The 14,781-nt window shown below is 42.5% G+C and overlaps 1 protein-coding gene across 7 annotated transcripts in view; it reads left to right on the top strand.

Moving 5' to 3' along the window:
• Positions 1–1,127: 1,127 nt before the first annotated feature.
• LOC106572421 (synaptotagmin-2) overlaps positions 1,128–14,781 on the top strand; it is an 89,577-nt gene continuing 75,923 nt past the window's right edge. For 3 of the 7 annotated variants that reach the window (XM_014146586.2, XM_045696177.1, XM_014146585.2), the window contains exons 1-2: positions 1,134–1,277; positions 1,408–1,463. The gene's annotated coding sequence lies outside the window, so the exon portion shown is untranslated. Of the gene's footprint in view, positions 1,278–1,407; positions 1,464–14,781 lie in introns of all 7 variants that reach the window. The other 4 variants (XM_014146589.2, XM_014146584.2, XM_014146591.2 and 1 more) reach the window with 2 other exon arrangements.

Below are 14,781 nucleotides of genomic sequence, written 5' to 3'. Positions count from 1 at the left end.
TAGTTAAATAAAGGTAAATAAATACAAATGCTGTTGACTGAAAGCTACCTTGAATGTGATTCTAATTCTATGACTGCAGGGTGCAGATATGGCCATGGTATTGTATGATGTAATATTGATCTTGAGTATATTGCACTCTAAACGCAGCTGAAAGACAATGTAGACACCAGATGTAATGGAGAGTGGGGGTGGGGAATCTTCCACCACAATTTCAAACCCACAGATCTATTTTATGTGTAATATGGGAAAGCCCTCCTGTACATCATGAAACTTGATTCGAATCTACACCAAACCAGCTATCCTTTCGATGGATTGCCTGTAGTAACATTACTTGAAACAAAGAGCATATTAAGTTAACAATTATAAATATACATTTGGTTGTGATAACACAAGCTTACAGTAGTTAGCTAGACAGTGTACAGTCTCAGTCTTTGCCCCCTGGTACCCACTCCCTATACTTTCTTCTTTGGTGCACCAATAATTCATGAGGAAAATGCATTAGCCGCTGTGTATACTGCGGCTGCCTCCCTCTGTATTCCTGGCTGGAAGACTGTGCTTCGGCATCACTGCATCCGACCCCCTCCTCCTCCCATCCCCCTTTGCCCAGCAATTAGACTGCACACTGCAGCAGAGCCACCTAGTCGCTCCGCTAGCCCCGGAAAATATCCCTTTTATCTGGCCTCAGACTCCTCTGACACCCCACTGTACTGCAGAGGTTCATCACAGACAGGAGACATGCAGAGGTGGTCCTTGCTTATGTCTCAAAAATCCGCCTAACCCTGGCAAAATGCTGCATCCTATCTCAGTGTGCCTGTGTTTGTCCTATGGCATTGATTGCTTCCTTAGCTCTCCCTCCCTCCTAACACTCAATCTCAGTTTTTTTCTCATGTCCTCCCTCCTTCCATCCTCCCTTCCCCTTCTTTTTTACGCTCTGCGTATGAATTTGCAGAGCTCAGCACTCTTCTCCACGGGAGCTTCAGAGGAAAAAAAAGAGAAGAGCTAGGCGGGAGGGGTCCTGATGCACCATGAAACTGCCCCCTCCCAATTAAAACAGAGAGCTTATGTTATTGAAGAGCATCTTAGCCAATGAGGTGGCGGCGCAGGCAGATACAGCAGTAAAAAAAACAGAAGAACGAGTGGACAAGAAAAAAATTGCAGTGAGCGTGTAGTTTTTATCCCTCCCAAGAGCTGATTTTTATCAATTTACTGTAGTACTCCAGTCTTAGGGTGATTGTGTATAGATGTGAGGCAAGAGTCCACAGAAGGACTGAGGAAAGGTGTGTTCTAGGACTATACTGTAGTAGTCCAGGCTTATTCACTCTAACACTGGAAATAAGAGAAAGTAATTATTGAAGGAATATTCATTCTCTTTTCTTCATTGTCTTTTTTGTTCTGTGTATGTCAAAGTGCCCTGAAGCCGCTAGAGAAGGTTTTCCTGAGGAGGAAGCGACCTAGCACCCAAGGTATGCTGCTTTTCACATCTACTGTTGGGCTGGTGGGATGCTTTTGAAGTTATCTATTTTTTTCTTCAATATCTAATTTATATAATTGAGCGTATGTTTCTCACACTGGGTTATGACATGAAGTGATATGGGAACTAAATCAATGGTAATTAATTTTTAGATTTTTTTCTTTTTTAATTTTAACATAATTGAGACTTGACAGGGAAGGAGAGAGAGGGTGGGGGAAGGCTAGAGCGGGACTCTAATGCTTCCAGGCAAGTTACTCTCTGTGCACACGGCTGTCAAGCGCTGCAGTATCCCATTTCAGTGCATAGCGGAGCTTCCCCAGACCTCAGCATCTTGCTGGTGTGTGGTAGGGGGACTGAATATAACCATGTAGTTTTGGTGAATTCAGAGCAAACTCGAAGTTTCATGGGACATCTTAGGCTTTTGACAGAATGTACTAAAAACATTTTATAACAGTTTGATGGTTCAAATTTGAGGTCAGGTGGGGGACAGGACAGGGGCATCATTTCACTGTGAAATATATGTAATGCAAAATGATAGTCCCGAAATGGGATGGTGTGTGCACTCATATGTGTGGACTCTCATTTTGTGTGCAGCCGTATGTGAATACTCTGTGATGTGATGCATGCATTTGGGTTGCTTAGATAACACATGTATTAGGAATGGTGTGTAGAGCTTGATTAGTCTTAATCGGGTTCACTGCTGTTCAGGGACTTTCCTTAGTCTGTGCCTGCAGCCACAGGGAACTATCTAACAGGGAGGGTAAGCTGGGCTGTAGGAGTCTCCTTCCAGGGAAAGAGGAGGGCTTCGCTCTCACCCCTCAGTGGTCAAACAGTAGGATCCGCAGAGGAAAGTGAAGGCCAAGGGCATTTTAAAGATTTTATGAAGGGCTACTGGAAACATTCTGTAACAGATGGATGAAGTGTTTTCTGAATATAAAATAGATTTTCATCATACTAACATCTTTCATGAAGTGTATTTACACTTTTTTCTTTTGGTCATTGTAGGGTAATTTGATGTTTTTATGACCTTCAAATGTTTTGGTTTGAATAATTTACACCTGCCAGCAGTGGGCGCTGTTACTTTCATCTGTTAGCCTTTCTAAAAGATTTGAGATGTGTCTGATATCATTATAGATAGTACTGTAGAATGAGTGAAGATTATATTTGAATGATTTGCTGTTTATTTTGAAGGGGCAGCTCTGCTATCCACAGTTGTTGGCTATTTATCTGGAAACCAGGTTCTGTGTTAGTTTGGGAGAGCAGTGTGAAGAATCTGTGTTTTAAAATGATTCACAGACCATGTCCTCATTCTGTCATTGAAAAGCAGCTGCAAAAATCTTATGTGGAAAAGCACTCTTCTTATACTGCTAAAAGGAATTGGGGGGGGTTATAACCATAGATGAAGACGGGCTCCAGCACTTAAAACAAGCCCAAGTCCTCATAAGTGGAAGGTACCAATGGTAAGGACAGTAGGCAGGAAGGGAGGAAAGCTAGGGAGGGTAAGGGACCCATTCTCTCCTGACCAGAGCTGCTAACCCCTAAATCCTGGCTCTATAGTAGTCAGACCCAATCTCCCATAGACGCCATAGGAGCTTTGTGAGCTTATCCACTCTAATATGGCAGTTGTGGACCAGGCAGGGAGAAAACACAGTTTATTATCCAAGTATCTTTGCCTTTCTAGAGCATGGTGGCTCTTACAGCGAATTACTTTTGCTCTGAGAGACAGCAGAACTATTTTAGTGTGTCCCGTCCTCAGCATTTTGTTTTGCACTACCTCTGCCAGCCCAGTACCATAGTGAGAGACGATTGCACCTGACAAGTAGTACCTACCCAATTCTGTGAGCAACTTCAACAATCATCACATCCCTTCCTGTGCTTGCCAGTGGCCACAATGAATCACACATGAAAACACAGTCAGAGCAATAATCTTCAAATGGAAAACATCATAACCATGTAGTTTGTGAGGTAGGCCTGCTACTGTGTAGGCTACACTTACAGTGAGTCTATCATTAATTTAACAAAAATGACCAAATTATTCATAATAAACTTAGATTTAGCATTCTGGAAAATGAATAATGTATGAGTAATGATGTATATTTTGCAGATGAGGTGAATTATTATGCCAACAACACTTTAATGACGTTGCCACCCATGGCATTATGGAAGACTGTTCCTCTTCACATTATCCTGGGGATGAGGTGGAGATACTCCCAGCAGGGTAGAGACACCATGCTGAGGAAGACACTCAAATAGAACAGGCGCCTAATGGCAACACTGCAATGATACCCCTCACTGTGCCCCAGTATAAGCTGCTGTCCTCTAAGACTGAAACTGTGAGAAGTTGAGAACCACTGAAATTTGAAGGAGCCTAAAAGTACTTATCGGAAATTAGCATAGTTGGATTTGAAACATCGGATATCTCGCTGTTGGCCAAAATCTTAAGAATATATTGTAATCAGGGTAAAACAGCTGGTGGAATCAAGGAGGTATTCAGTCTTCAGTCAGAGGACCAATCACAACAGCAGCTAGAGAGAAACTGATTGCAGAGTGAAATAGTATGGCACCAACTATCCAATCACCCTTATGGAAGAGACAGGTAATGGATAACCAAATCATGCATGTCGGAATATCAGTAGATTCAATATTCACGGGTAGTTTCTACTTAAATACCCAATGAGAATTTGGTAATTTAAGGGTAATGAAAACAAACCTTATTGAATTTTGTAGTTTGTCATTGAGGCATTATGCTATTCTTCCTGGGGTCTAAGCAGGAATAAAGTAATACATCATAATAAAACAATACATCATACAATACATTGTGCATAATACAAATGTAATATAAATACAAAATGCACAATATTACAATGTGTGTGTGTCTCTTCATAGTCCGTGATGTTCCCGTGAGGTGTTGTTTTATCATTTTTTTAAAATAAGATTTTACTGCTAGCTTGAGTTACCTGAGGTGGAAGAGAGTTCCATATAGTCATCATGGCTCTATATAGTACTGTGTGTTTCCTAGCCTCTGTTCTGGACATAGGGACTGTGAAGAGAGGCCTGGTGGCTTGTCTTGTCGGGTATGTATGGGTGTCTGAGCTGGAAAATGATGTGGATATATTGAAGCAACATCTCAAGACATCATTCAGGAAGTTAAAGCTTGGTCGCAAATGTGTCTTCCAAATGGACATTGACCCCAAGCATACTTCCAAAGTTGTGGCAAAATGGCTTAAGGACAACAAAGTCAAGGTACTGTAGTGGCCATCACAAAGCCCTGACCTCAATCCTATAGAACATTTGTGAGCAGAACTGAAAAAGTGTGTGCGAGCAAGGAGGCCTACAAACCTGACTCAGTTTCACCAGCTCTGTCAGGAGGAATGGGCCAAAATTCACCCAACTTATTGTGGGAAGCTTGTGGAAGGCTACCTGAAACGTTTGACCCAAGTTAAACAATTTAAAGGCAATGCTACCAAATACTAATTTGGTGTATGTAAACTTCTGACCCACTGGGAATGTGATGAATGAAATAAAAGCTGAAATAATTCATTCTGTCTACTATTATTCTGACATTTCACATTCTTAAAATAAATTGGGGATCCTAACTGACCTAAGACAGGGAATTGTAATATAATTAAATGTCAGGAATTGTGAAAAACTGAGTTTAAATGTATTTGGTTAAGGTGTATGTAAACTTCTGACTTCAACTGTATATGCGCGCTTCAAGGCAAGCAACACTGAGGCATGCATGAGACCACCAGCTGTTCCGGACGACTGTGTGATCATGCTCGCCATAGCCAATGTAAGACCTTTAAACAGGTCAACATTCACAAGGCCTCAGGGCCAGACAGATTACCAGGACGTGTCTTCTGAGCATGCGCTGACCAACTGGCCAGTGTCTTCACTGACATTTTCAACCTGTCCCTGGCCGAGTCTGTAATACCTACATGTTTCAAGCAGACCACCATAGTCCTTGTCCTCAAGAACACCAAGGTAACCTGCCTAAATGACTGCCGACCCCTAGCACTCACGTCTGTAGCCATGAAGTACTTTGAAAGGCTGGTCATGGCTCACATCAACACCATAATTCCAGAAACCCTAGACCCACTCCAATTTGCATACCGCCCCAACAGATCCACAGATGACGCAATCTTTATTGCACTCAACACCGCCCTTTCCCACCTACGTGAGAATGCTGTTCAATGACTACAGCTCAGCGTTCAACACCATAGTGCCCTCAAAGCTCATCACTAAGCTAAGGACCCTGGGACTAAACACCTCCCTCTGCAACTGGATCCTGGACTTCCTGATGGGCCGCCCCCAGGTGGTAAGGGTAGGCAACAACACATCTGCCATGCTGATCCTCAACACGGGGGCCCCTCAGGGGTGCGTGCTTTGATTTTAATTGATTTACAAGATTTAGTTGAGGTTTAGTCTTTAGCGAATAATTTGTCCCAAATGCAATGCTTTAGTGTCCATTAGGAGCACCTCCTCAAGTAAATAATCCTCAGGGACTGTAAAGCACCTCAGGAAGGGGTAGATCTGGTATAAAGCACCTTAGAAAGGGGTAGATCTGGTATAAAGCACCTTAGAAAGGGGTAGATTTGGTATAAAGGACCTCATGAAGGGGTAGATCTGGTATAAAGCACCCCAGGAAGGGGTAGATCTGGTATAAAGCACCTCAGGAAGGGGTAGATCTGGTATAAAGCACCTCAGGAAGGGGTAGATCTGGTATAAAGCACCTCAGGAAGGGGTAGATCTGGTATAAAGCACCTCAGGAAGGGGTAGATTTGGTATAAAGCACCTCAGGAAGGGGTAGATCTGGTATAAAGCACCTCAGGAAGGGGTAGATCTGGTATAAAGCACCTCAGGAAGGGGTAGATCTGGTATAAAGCACCTCAGGAAGGGGTAGATCTGGTGTAAAGCACCTCAGGAAGGGGTAGATCTGGTATAAAGCACCTCAGGAAGGGGTAGATCTGGTATAAAGCACCTCAGGAAGGGGTAGATCTGGTATAAAGCACCTTAGAAAGGGGTAGATTTGGTATAAAGGACCTCATGAAGGGGTAGATCTGGTATAAAGCACCTCAGGAAGGGGTAGATCTGGTATAAAGCACCTCAGGAAGGGGTAGATTTGGTGTCAAGCACCTTAGAAAGGGGTAGATCTGGTATAAAGGACCTCATGAAGGGGTAGATCTGGTATAAAGGACCTCATGAAGGGGTAGATCTGGTATAAAGCACCTCAGGAAGGGGTAGATCTGGTATAAAGCACCTTAGAAAGGGGTAGATTTGGTATAAAGGACCTCATGAAGGGGTAGATCTGGTATAAAGCACCTCAGGAAGGGGTAGATCTGGTATAAAGCACCTCAGGAAGGGGTAGATCTGGTATAAAGCACCTCAGGAAGGGGTAGATTTGGTGTCAAGCACCTTAGGAAGGGGCAGATTTTGACTGGAGTCTTGTCCTCGCTCATCCTCTCAGTGTGACACCCCCTGTCCCAGATTGTGTGATACGGGGCATTTAGTGCGCCCCTGGTACTGATGGCGTAGGCAATATAGCGGAGCCAACACTGCTGTCACCCTGACACCACAGTTAGCAGAGTGCTTAGCTCTGCATGTCAGCCATAGAGATGCACTGTGAGCCATTTGTCAAACAAACTCAAAACTCTATTAGATATGGATCACAATGATAAGACTACATTAGAGAGAGGAGTCTGAGTGACTGAATGGATCCGGAGCCATATACTGAGAAAATATCAGGCTCTTAATGGATAAAAGTGAATGTAGAAGGACACAAGGAATGTTCAGGACAGTGATGTTCTCCACCCATTCTGTACTGCTGCCAGTCTTTCAGAAAGAGTACAGGAGACAATAGAGGAAAATAGAGGACATAACCAATGATTAAGGTGAACATTCTCCCCTGGATGAAGTGTCAGCCTGATAAATACACTGGCGAGGAGAGAACAGTAGAGAACAGTAGAGAACAGGAGAGAATAGGAGAGAACAGGAGAGAATAGGAGAGAACAGTAGAGAACAGGAGAGAACAGGAGAGAACAGTGGAGAACAAGAGAGAACAGGAGAGAACAGTAGAGAACAGTAGAGAACAGGAGAGAACAGTAGAGAACAGTAGAGAACAGGAGAGAACAGTAGAGAACAGGAGAGAACAGTAGAGAACAGTAGAGAACAAGAGAGAACAGGAGAGAACAGTAGAGAACAGTAGAGAACAGTGGAGAACAGTAGAGAACAGTAGAGAACAGGAGAGAACAGTAGAGAACAGGAGAGAACAGTAGAGAACAGTAGAGAACAAGAGAGAACAGGAGAGAACAAGAGAGAACAGCAGAGAACAGAAGAGAACAGCGGAGAACACTGCAGTTGTACCGTGCTAGCAACCAGGACCAGGGTACCTCCTCACACACCACAGGGAAATGTGTGTGTAGGATATTGTATGTATGTGTGTGTAAGAAAAGGAGGGGGAGGAGGACGAAAGACAGTCAAAGACTGAGCACGAGAATAGGATAGAAAGTGGGTGGTGGAGGAAAGGCAAAAATAGAGGGGATTATTAGGAAGAAGAGAACAAAAGGGGAGAGGATGGGGACATAAGAAAAAATTCAACAGAATAAGGGAGACAGATGATGTAAGTATGACAGGGAGATAGAGTGGGAGAGAGAGAGGAGAGAGAGTAGAGAGAGAGAGAGAGAGAGCTGTACAAAGCTCAGAGCACTGCAGCACATTGCAGTGCCTAGCCGCTGCTGTGTTCTTGCCATCCGGTTCCATGCACTGAAAAGACCCCTATAGCAGAGCCACATAGAGGGTTGCCTACCTGACTGCATGCTGACGAACAGTACATCAACCAAAAAAATCAGCAACCCAATGTTCCTCCATTCCACTTGAGCTGATAGATGTTTTCTATTGTGCTGTTTTTTGGGTGCTTGAAGTGTGTTATTGAATGTTCAGAGTTGAATGGACAACAAGACAATACATCTCATGTGAAGGCTTTTCTGGATTATATGAGCCAATCATGACTACACATTCAGTTCTACCCAATGTTACCTGTTGTATTCAGTCATAAGATTTAGTAATTTTTTTGCTCTACATACTTTAACCATATCATAGCAAGCCAAATGTAGCTGATAACCCCAGTACTGCTGTATGGTACGGTACATCATCTTTCAGATCCCCCTCTATGTTTTTCCTTTTAGGAACATTTGCACATATCACATGCTTTTGTCCCTGGATAGGCTAGCCTAATGTCTTTCAAATAAAGCCAGCTCCCTTACGGGACATGTTGAAATGACTACAATAGAGGGATAAACACATGGCTAGAAAGGACTTGTTTGTCTACTATCTGTCTGTCGCTTTGTTGACATGCGCTGTTCTTTTGGCTTTTTAGTTCAGTATACACTGAGCCCAGTGGTCAACTTTCCACTCTACACATTAATACATGTTGAATTAAAACAGATGTAGGCTAGTTATGGGATACCTTGTCCAGGCAACCGCTTCACACAGTTGCGATACACAAGGTTGCTATTCTAGGAAATGAAAGATCCAAGTTATTTCTGCATGACAGGCTTATCTGCTGTATTTTATCTTAGTTACTATCATGATGGTGTAACACTTTTATCGTATCACTGACTGTGTATTTGGTGTTGTTTAGAGTTATCAGTTCCAATGAGGGGTTTGATGTTCAGTCAGCGTTCCTCTATTTGAGGAGGGCTTGAGTCTGCTATGCCTAGCTGGGTGAGTGTTTGGACTGTGAAGTTTGTTTCCCTACAGCACACCACACTAAGCTTCTCATTTCTGTTGAATCTGTTACCTCAGATTTACAATGCAAAGAGCAAACAGGCAGGTCTGAACACATCCTAGGTCGGAAATGTATGTCTGGAAAAGCCTATCCGATGCTGGAAATGAATTATTTAACTTGGTGAAGTCTTGAGGGGAAAGTAGTGTAGTTTGTAAAACACGTTTTTACCCGCTGTATATCAAAGGGCTTTCTTTTAATAGAGTGGACTCTCCCCAGTCAGTCCTCAAATAAATTGGAGATCAAAGCATTAGAATACACAGGGTTCTCTTGGTCCAATTATGTTTAGGCTATTCAGGTGTGTAATTGCTGCTTTGCTAAGCTTTGTGTGTTTTAGAGCATCCTGGTCTCTCATAAATTCAAATGAGGGCTCTATTTTAACAAACCTACCACAATGGTTAATCTAAGCGCAGGCGGTATCGCTATAGGTTCAGGGGTGTGTCATATTTTAGCTATTTTCACCATCACAATTATTGGGTTTTGATGAATCAACAAGTTTGTGGGCGTGTAGAGGCTTAGCCCCCCCCCACTGGCCAATCAGAATGTGCTCCATGATGAAATATGTGGATGCTTCAAGTTGTGTATTTATGTTTTTTTATGTATTTACTTGGAATCAACTCCAATGCCAATGTCAGTCCATTATAGTTAGATTGTTAAATGGCTCATAGAAACTAAATAACAAAATGTAGACTATCTTTGCTAAATACGTTAACTTGAACCCATTTGCAGTCCACATTGTTCTAAGTAATTGCATGTCTTCAATAGTATTCCCACTGATATAGGGGATAGGCCTAATGTAAATTACATTATGTCTGAGCATGGACATACCAAACATTGTCAATAAGCAAGATTAAATAAATTATTGATAAGGCCGAAAAAGAGAACTAATAATTCTAATAAAATTCTAAACAAAACAAAACAACAACTTGTTTTAAATATGCTATGTCACACTTACACTATAATATTAAAACAACGCAGACTATGGAGGGTTTTACACACATCCAAACTTTTCACAGTAGCTGGACAAAGATCCAATATAAATAGAAAGGGAGAATGTCCACTCACCATTATACTGCTCCGAAATAGGTTTATGTTTTATGAACATAATCGGAACCATTTTACAGATCAGATCGCATTCACACATGACACATCTCTAGAAGTTGAATTGCAAGCGTGCCACGGACGTTCTCACCATGAAACCATAAAGGTGAATCATTTGAATATGTTTGGGGGTAATAAAATTAAATGAAAAACAATGTAAAATGTAATATCATAAAAACACCAGGGTAAAAAAGACACACATTGCTGTTGAACCAGCCTTCGTTATAGTAGGCCTGAGGGAGGGCTTGGGTTTTGAACATATGAAATGGAAAACAAGCAATTTTTACAGGTTATAGATAACTTCTAAATATGAGCTTCACCGGTATTCACCAATATTCTAATCTCTCGTTTCATGATGGGCATGGACACCTAGCTGACATCACGGAGGTGGTTTTATGCACGTCCAAAATGGGACCCGCATGGCTAAAATAATGTGAGCCACCTACAAGGCATAGATAAAAAGGAAATGTCAGTACACTGTTTTACTCCTCTCAAACTTGATATTTTAATAAAGCTTTGGTGATTAAGATTTATTTCCAAGGGGTCTCAGGAGTCAAACCCTTTATCGACAGTCTTGACTACTGTGGGCAGACAAAAAAAAAGTCTTAATTGAGAGGAGGTGAGGCTATGCTTGGTTTTTAATCAAATGAAACGAAATGGGGAAAAAAACATTAGTTTTATATGTTTCTAAATGCGAAGTATACATGCACCAAAAGCACATTAGGCTACTCTTGTTCCATGCACATATGGGCAGTGTGTGTCACAGCTGGATAGGCTGAGTTTCCGCTGTCAAAATTCATGCCATAACCAACTGCTTTACCGCTAAAACCACCTTTTGGTTGCTCTTAAATATCCCTACCAGTGCTGCCTGAAATTAGCACCTTGGATCATGTTTTTAAGGATACCCCTCAAATATTACCACCCCCCTCATCTGAGTGCAAGCGAGTTGATATAAGACAGGTAAATTGCCGAACCTTGCGTTAGGCCTGGAAAATGCCAGTGCGCCAGTTTTTAAATGATAAAATTGCAAACTAACGTTCGTTTGACACTAGCCCCGCCTTAACGACATACAGAAATAGAGGCCATAGGATTAAAATGATAAATGAATGCCATATGGCAGTATCAACATTTTTCTTATAGCTTGACAAATGAGAGCGATAGAGATAGCATCAATCTTAGCATGAGTCTTATATGGCATGTCAGGCTACCCGCACACTGTCGCTTGAAGCAAGCACTGTCATGTGCATGTGTGCGTGAGTAAGGGTGTGTTGTGTGTATTGGCACTCTTCCAGCGAAGAATGTTTCAGCCTTGGTCACGACACAAGGGAAGAATTAAAGAAAAAAGAAAGAGAGAGGGAGAGTGAGATAAAGGGAGAGAGTGACAGAGTGAGATAGAAAGGGGGAGACGAGAGGATATAGTGTATTGTAGTAGTGGTGTGAAGGGGTGAATCGGGTGAGCAGAGCTGCACCCGGGACTCTGAGTGCTGCATTGAGCTGCATAATTAATCTAGAGGGGGAGGAGAAAGAGGAGGGGCTAAAGGAAGTGTGAGCGGTATAGTGAGCGGTAGAGACAGTAATGCTACTGGAACGGAGCCAGCCTATTCTTGTGTGAAATATCTCTTGAGGAGGCGTGCTGAGCTCTGAGCAGATTATAAGGAGGACATATTTTCCTGCAAAAGCAAAGAAGGCCCAGGGCCCATTGTGTTTCTGTTTCTATCAGACATATTCAATCAGAGAGACGCAAAACTGCTTGGAGAAGGAAGCAGAGCCAGGGAGGGAGAGAGGGAAGGGAAGAGGGGATGAATATTCAGAGGAAGCACACTCAGCTGTTTGGTCCAGCTCTGCTCTACTCTGCTCTGTTATGCTCTGTGTTCCTATCCCATCTGTTCTCTCGCCCTCAAAGCCAATCACCTTCCACTATACTGCATCCCAGAATGCACTGCTTCTTCTATGCAGTGCCCCCTTTCTCTGACTCAGTCTGTTAATAATCAGCCAACTGACTGTAAAATGCTTTCTTATTTAACCATCTGGTGATAACACACAGATCCATTCTCTGAACGGGGGCATGATACCGTGGGTGTTTCTCTGATGTGTTGGGACCTTTGTCTAGGCTAATCCTCCCCTTTTTAGAAGGTTGTTCTTGAGATGGTGACGGGACCTTGAGTCTTACGTAAGGTCCCCGTCTTTCTGTGAGGAGTGTGCAAGAAAAGCTTCCAAGGTTTCCTCTTCTCTCTTTTATTTATAACCGCTGTTTCCCTGCAGAGGAGACTTTCTGCCAGATAAGCCATGCGTGCTGCAGCTCTGCAGTTTCACACAAGCAATATGAACGGTGTGTGTGTATGTGTGTGTATATTTGCGTGGGTTCGTTTGTGTGTGAGAGTGTGTGTGTGTCTGTCTGTCTGTCAGTCTGTGTGGCAGGTCTTGGTCAAAATGGTCAAGAAGGTGGTGGCGTGGTTTTGGAATATAGGTCCATACCCCTGTCAGAGCTTGCTCCCCCCTAAGCCTCTGCTGTCACTGGGAATTGTATAATCTGGCCCGAGCCTTCACCCATATCATACCACCTGGCTGCACCTCTGTCACCTCACCTACCCATCACCGTGGCTCTCCCCATCTCATCCATTTTAAAGTGCTGTAACATGCTAAATTCTCAGTGAGTCTTCATTGCTCTGAGATATGTGGATGTGTAGGTGTGGCGTGACTGTGACACTATAATTTAAGACACTCTAAAAGCCGATTTAGGTTGTTTTTGTTTAATCTTTACCTGTTATTTTGTTGCTCTTTGAAAAAACACAATTAAAGAGCCCTTTCCTGTCAGTCCAGTATTATTATCCCAGGTAACATTTTGATTGAAAATGCTAAGAATCATTCTAGCTTTCTTAAGATCCGCCTGCCAACGTATGTCGCTATTGGTTGGGCTCTATTTCTCTACCTGGGAGCTGAGGGGGAGCACAGAGGCATTTGAAATGCACCGTGTCAGCCTTGAACCTCCCAAAGCACAGCTGGAGAGTTTGTAATGTTTGCGATCTCATTTCCATCTCCTGAGAGCCACCAGACCAGACCTAAATTACAACAGTGACATTACCCTGAATACCCACTGCAGCAGTGCAAAGCTGAAACCAAGCATGGAGGTGTGGTCCCTCCCTACAGTATGGGAGCTCACAGGTGATGGGGGTCAAATAGGTTTTCCACTAGTTACCACAGCCGCGAAGTCAACATTTCTGAAAACTAAAATTAGCTTTTTGGTATTTTTTTTAAGGTTAGGGTTAGGCATAAGTGTTGTTAAGTTTATGGTTAAAATTATGCTTAAGTATGATATTACATTTTAAGAAGATAAATTGTAGAAATTGCAGGGTTTATGACTTTGTGGCTGTGGTAACTAGTTAATGACCGTCATAAATCTTTTATGCTTCTGGTTTCCCATTTATTTTCTGCCTTGATGATTCTGCAAAGGGCATTTGGCATATATTCAGCTCCCCATATACACTCCCAAAACAAGTGGCAAAGCATTTCTGTTTAAAAACAATGCCTATTAACATTTTCTGTCAACCAAAATATGAAAAATGAAGAGACATATTCTGGCCCAGTTTTTATTCGATTCCCAGGGGCTTTGCAGTGTAAAAAAAAAGTTGCCATTTCCCAACATTGCTGAGTTATAAAACCGCCCATCTGACATTAAGAATGCGGGGAGTGATGTTTTTCCCAGTTCGAAGAATCTATAATTCAATATCTTCCCCGAAATGTTGTTACTGTATACTCCCACACATCATGAGCAGATTTTATGGTACCACCTCACACTAAAAAGCAATGAACCTTTCTATTCTGTCTTTCTATTCAGCTAGCTCTTGTACTCTGGTGAAGTACGCCTTTGAGGTCCTCTGGGATATCTATTTGAATGGCCAAACAGCCAGACTTAAGAGTTCACTGAAGGAACACACACAGGTGCCAAGACATTAAAAAAACTGTCAGGGGAGGTTCTCTTCTGCACTGTTCAACCAATCCAGCAATTGGGGAGGAGGAATTCATGTTGAGAGTTTCACCTTGTTAATATTCCGGATAGAAACAATTTCAGAGAGCAAGCTAGCAAAAATGCCATAGCTCATCCACTATATGTTTCACCGGAGACAGTAAACAGCAAGCCCACATCCAAAAGCGGAAGTCGCGTCACAGGCTCTTTTCCCCTGAAAACCGTATGTCTCCCAATTTTTGCCAATGGCGCTGAGGGTGCCTTCCCTTTGGTGTTAGAACTCACAGAGAGACAGAACAATAACAGCAAGGAAACCTCAAGCAGACACAATAACAAATCCCTCCTGTTCTGCAGAAAGAACAAAAATGGCTTTTATGGAATTACTTTTCTTGTATTGTGGCATAGAATATATTTTGGCATATTCATTTTCAAGAAATGTATGATATTTTGCTGAGGTAAAAC

The sequence above is a fragment of the Salmo salar genome, chromosome ssa15 (assembly GCF_905237065.1).
Source record: "Salmo salar chromosome ssa15, Ssal_v3.1, whole genome shotgun sequence".
NCBI classification, from domain to species: domain Eukaryota; kingdom Metazoa; phylum Chordata; class Actinopteri; order Salmoniformes; family Salmonidae; genus Salmo; species Salmo salar.
This window is presented reverse-complemented; position numbering and strand designations above follow the sequence as displayed.